This window comes from Gracilinanus agilis, chromosome 3, assembly GCF_016433145.1.
Source record: "Gracilinanus agilis isolate LMUSP501 chromosome 3, AgileGrace, whole genome shotgun sequence".
Lineage (NCBI taxonomy): Eukaryota > Metazoa > Chordata > Mammalia > Didelphimorphia > Didelphidae > Gracilinanus > Gracilinanus agilis.
The window spans coordinates 464,089,311-464,095,310 of NC_058132.1; the positions used below are offsets into that span (position 1 = coordinate 464,089,311).

Consider the following 6,000-nt stretch of genomic DNA (forward strand, 5'->3'; position numbering starts at 1 on the left):
GGCTCTCATGGCCAAAAATGCTGCCGACCCCTGATCTATAAAATGAGAGTATTGGAGTAAATTATCATGTATCAGGAATACCTGATTTTAAGTTCTGCTTCTGACACATAACAATTAGATGGCTCTTGGCAAATCACTTAATCCTTTCAGAAAAAAAGGAAAACTCTTCAAGAATCTAAGTTATGGGGGCAGCTGGGTAGCTCAGTGGAGTGAGAGTCAGGCCTAGAGACGGGAGGTCCTAGGTTCAAACCCGGCCTCAGCCACTTCCCAGCTGTGTGACCCTGGGCAAGTCACTTGACTCCCATTGCCCACCCTTACCAATCTTCCACCTATGAGACAATACACCAAAGTACAAGGGTTTAAAAAAAAAAAAAAAAAAAAAAAGAATCTAAGTTATTGGAAAGATTCTGATTTGCAGTGAAAAAGGGAATTGTCTCAGCAAAATCCCTAAATCAATGAAATCACAAGTTTGAGTCTAACAATAACAATAAAAATAAGATATGATAGTCAACATCAAAATTATAATAATACTTTTTTTTCTCAAGATGAATCTACAGTGAGGTTTAAGTAACAGTCAAGACTAACATAAAAAGAAAATGCCCATCAATTCAGGAATGATGAATTAGGGAACATGAATGTGATGGAATGTTACTATGCTGCAAGAAATCATGCCTATGAAAAATACAGGGAGGCAAGGGGAAAAAAAGGAATTAAATAAACTTGAATTAGGAAAATGATACACATAATAACTACAACAATAAAAATGAAAGTATAACAATAAAAAATAAACTGAATGTTGTATGATTATAATAAGCAACTTTGTCCCCAAAGAGTGAGAGTTGAAGAATGTCCGAAAATGTCTCTCTCTCTCTTCTTTTCAGAGGTGAAGAACAATATGTAGAGCACGATATAAATACATACACACATACACATAAATATACATACATACACATATCTCGTGTGTGTGTGTGTACCCATTATTGGACTTGACTAGTGTGATGAGTAGCTTAGCTAAAATTTTTACTGCCTTTTTTCCTTCTCATTCTTTATAAATTCTTTGATATAAGTCTCTGGGGTAAAGGAGGGAAGATAAAACTATTGGAAATCAAGGTGTTATAAAAGTCCAAGGTGTTGTTCATTTGTTTCAGGGGTGTCAGATTCTTTATCACCCTATCTGGTATTTTCATGGCAAAGATACTGGAATGGTTTTCCATTTCCTTTTCCAGCTCATTTTACAAATGAAGAAACTGAGGCAAATAGGGTTAAATGCCTTTGCCAGGATCATATAACTACATGTCTCAGGCCATATTTGCATTGAGGTAGATGAATCTTCCTGACTCTGGGTCTGGCACTCTATCCACTGTAACACCTAACTGCCCCAGTCTCAAAAAAAACAAAGGTAGCAATTTTTTTTTTTTTACAAGCGTAGTTCATAGGCTAGTCACAGATTCCAAGTCAAAGGGAGCCATTTCTCTTAAAGAGAAACCTATTCATTTTTATCCAGTCATTATAGAATACTCACTGGCTCTTGATCTGCCCACTCCCTTCTCACCCTTACCAAATTAACATTTTCTGATACTCAAGAAAATACAAGAATCTTCAAAAATACTCACCACCTCACCACCCAAAAAATAAAAATAAAAAAAGCAGGAAAACCAGCAAAAGATTCAGGCAGGCAGTTTAATCAAGAGAAGGAGGCTGCCCTGCCCATTTAAAAGAGATTTCTCTGATATCTTCCAACCTAGGTATAACTCCTGCTTGCTGAAAGGCACACACCCAACCCAGACACAGTGACAATTGAAAGAGCTCTACTGTTCAGCTATCTTCAAAGGCAGGAATGTCAAGCACTGTGTACAACTACACTTTGGGCATTGGCCCTTGGATCAAAGGAGCATGCAGAAGAACTAAAAGGGTCCACAACACAGCTCTCATTTCTAGTCTCTGCCAATGACTAATGTGTTAAACTAAAGCAGTTCCTTTTCCCCTGGACTAGGAACTTTGGAGCTGGCAAAGTCCCATAAAATCATTAGCTGAAACTATTTTTCTCACTTCTCTAAATTTCTGAATTTATTGTTCAGAAATACCACTTCTAGTTTTCATTGTTGTTTTCAAGAAATAATTTAACCAAATATTTCTTTTGTTTTCTGCATCTAAAAGATTTTCTTAAATTTCTTTTAGGAATTGTGATATCTGGATACCAGGCAGTTAAGTGGAGCAGTGGATTGAGTGCCAGACCTGGAGTGAAGAAGACTCATCTTTCTGAGTTCAAATCCAGCCTCAAACACTTACTAGCTGTGTGACCCTGGGCAAATCACCCAACCTTGTTTGTCTCGGGTTCCTCACTTGTCAAATGAGCCAGAGAAGGATACGGCAACCATTCTAGTATCTTTGCTAAGAAAATCCCAAATGGGGTCACAGTGAATTGGAAATGAATATAAAACAACCACAAGGAGTACAAATATTATTGCCTTAGACCAGACACTTACTAGCTGAATAGTAGGCCTTGGGCAAAATATTTAATACCTCTTAGCCTCAGTTTCTTCATCTTTAATAAGGGGATAATAATAGCACCTATTTTATAGTGTTCCTGTGAGAATCAAAAATATGTAATATGCTTTAAAACCTTAAAGTATATGTATATGCTATCTATAATGTTAAATTGATGTCTGTTGTACTGAAGTGAATGGAGTTCTCAACACCTACTCCTTTGCCTAGAATATAGTAAACACTTTAATAAATGCTTGATGATTTTTTAGCTATCCTTATATGATATTCAAAGACATCATAGGGAAAAATAATCTAGAAGCTTCTAAATGAAATTTTCACTTTTTTTAGGTGATTTAAAGCTTTATGGTTATCACCACTAATTCCCAAAATTTACATACACACAAACACACACACACAAACTCATTTATCATAGATCCAGCTTAAACTTCCCTAAAATACTCTAAAGTAGTTTGTAAAAAAATTATAAAGTACATCAGTGAGTGCAATTACTATAATAAATATTAAAATAAGTACACTTTAAAAATGCTTTTATAAAACACAAGACAAATGGGGAAAAAGTGTCAAAAGACTTGTAAATTGTTAAGTGAGAAGAAAGGTAATGAATGCCTCTGAACCTCCATGTGTATTCAAATGAAAAAGAAAAATAAATTACAAGTTCCCCACCACTACCAAAAAAATGGCAGACAACCAATTATTAGAAAGTAAGATCCTTGAGGGTAGATACTACATTTGCTTTGTAGACACTACAACACTTAATACAGCATCAGTCACATAGTAAGCACTTAGTAAATTTCTGATTGATTCACCAACTAGTAGACTTACCAAGAGAAACGAATTTTCCCCACTATGTTATTAGGCTCAATAACAGTACATTCTATTTTCTTTCAGGCAATAATAGAATAATTTTTAAAGTCTTTTCCAGCTTTTTTTTTTATATGAATATAATCTTTCACAAATTTACCCTCACAGGCACAAAATAAATGAATATTCAACATTAATTTGACTCAAATACTAAATGTCCAATATTTCCAAGTGAAAAAAGTCACTTGCCTGCTCATCTTGGGCTAGTAACAATCCCTTAAAGTAAAATTAATTCTGACTTCATTCATTTCCCCAGTGTACATGTGTGGGAGGAGTTCATGAAAAATTACATTTTTATCAAAAGAGCCAACTGTAAGCTACTTTAAAAAAATCATTCTATCATTACCTGAAAATAAAATTCACTATGCCACCTCTCTAAAAAAAGATCCTCTCTTAAAAAAAATTATAAAATATTCTTTTTTCCCTTCACTTATGCCCAAGAGGAATGAAGGATCTGGTGCCAGCAAGGAAATCTGACCAAGATAAACAAGTTGAGGTTAAAATACTGTAACCAGCCAAACTCTTAGTGAGGCACTCTGGAAAAGAATACACTGGATATTCTGGGAAGCCAGAACAGCAGAAAAATTTCTGGAGGGAAATTGAAGGTCCTTTCTTTAAATTACTGCTGGATATGGAATCAGAGCTATCAGAAATTTGGAGGAGGGTAAAAGATTCAACAAGAAAGTATTATCAAAAGTACATCAGTTTGTTCAGTCTTCGATCCTATAGACAATTCTCTAAAGATGTAGTTTCCCTTTTAAAAGTTTTGGATAAAGACTTAATTACCATTATTTTTTCATTCTAAACAGAAAAACATATCAGAGCCAGACCGTAACATTAACTCTTCTGTAGATTAGCTCATACAGAAAATGGCACCAGAAACCTGGATATCAGAACACAAAATCATTTACATTAATTCTCTTGGGCTGAATAACTCAGGAGATGAAAAGATTATCTACCCTGTGCAAAGGAGTAAATGGATGTACTCACAACCAATATTTCCTCTTCCTCCTTTGTGGTTGGGCAACACAGAACATGTGCAGTGAAAATTTAATGTTAATGGAGCATGGATGACAAGCCAAGTCCAAATCAAACACTGGTTCTCAAAGCCTCCAAATCAGTTAAAAGAAGAAAGGCTGGGTCCCTGCATTTTTTAATTCATTTGATTAAGGTGAGTGTTATCCCATTTTTGAGCTCCTTTTATATGCCACCTCTCAGCCAATGGAGTCACTTATCCTTCATGGACCATACTCGTTTCTAAAATGAGGTTTGGACTAGATGGTTTCTTTGGTCCCATCCACCTCTAGAATTCTATTCCCATAATCATATAAAGTAGAAAAAGGATTAAATTACAATTCAGAATAAAGAATTCTGTTTGTAGCTTCTGTTACTAATTTCTTCACCTTTTGGGGTCACCCTCATTCATAAAGTAAAACTAAGCAGAATGCAGAAGAAAAATGGATGAAAAGAAACAAGCAAGACATTTTTTTAGTCAGCATTTGAATATTTGGAAATTAGAATATTCTCAAGTCAGATAAAATAGCATATGTTTAAGAAAAGTAAACTTATTTCTAGCAATGTGATTATTATTATAAAAAAGACTTGTCATTTCATCCACCCTAAAAGTGAGAGTAAGTATGTAGGAAATGCAAAGGAAAGCTATTAAAAATCCTATATATTTATTTCTTGCCTACCTATAAGCACTAAAACAGAAGAATGACATTAGTAGGTTCACTTTTCAAAAATGAAATCTTTTGAATGTTCAAGTGAAGATAGAGAGGTAACAAAAAATTGCATATTAAGGCTATATGGTTTGTTTTTTGTTTTAAACATGGTCAATAATGGAATTTGTTTTGGTCAATTATACATGTTTGTAAAAGGTTTTGTTTTTCTTGCTTTCTCAGTGGGATAAAAGAGAGGAGGTTTTGGACTTTAAAATGAAATTAATTTTTCTTTTAAATGCTTAGATGAGAATTAGTAGTTATATTGGTTAAAAAAAAAGAATTGAACTCATTCTTGCAGAAGTTCACATTAATGACTTTAGGTCAGCAAGGGTTTCAGTCAGCCATTAGAACTGTTCACTGAGTTAATAAAGAATTTACTCAACTTCTGAGTAAGAGAAGTTTCAGTATTTCTTGTTTTCAATAAAGGGGGAAAGACTAGAAAAACACTTTGAAACACAGAAAAACAAGGATCACTGGCTCCTATGTTTGTTTTTCCATTTCAAAAAGCTAAGCAGAAATTAAACGTTTTTGGTCTAGGTAGGAATAGTAACTAAGTCCTCTGTTGTCTTCAGGGAGCGGCTGGGTTGCACAGTGGATAGTGCTAAACCTGAAGTGAAGAAGATTCTAAGTTCAAATCTGACCTCAGACACTTACTATGTGATCTTGGGCAAGTCACTTAACTCCATTTGCCTCAGTTTCTTCATCTTTAAAATGAGCTGGAGAAGAAAGTAGCAAACCATTCTAGCACCTTTGTCAAGAAAACTCCAAATGAGGTCATGAAGAGTAGGACAAGACTGAAATGACTGAAGAACAACAACGACAAATGCTGTCTTTGAAAGCATCTAAAAAAGATTCATAGTCTCCAAAAAAAAAAAAAAAAAAAAAAAAAAAAAAAAAAAAATATATA

The 6,000-nt window shown here is 34.4% G+C and overlaps 1 protein-coding gene across 1 annotated transcript in view; it reads right to left on the bottom strand.

Moving 5' to 3' along the window:
- The window catches only part of WWC3 (WWC family member 3), a 196,513-nt gene that overhangs the window by 80,951 nt on the left and 109,562 nt on the right, over positions 1–6,000 (bottom strand). The window lies entirely within an intron of this gene.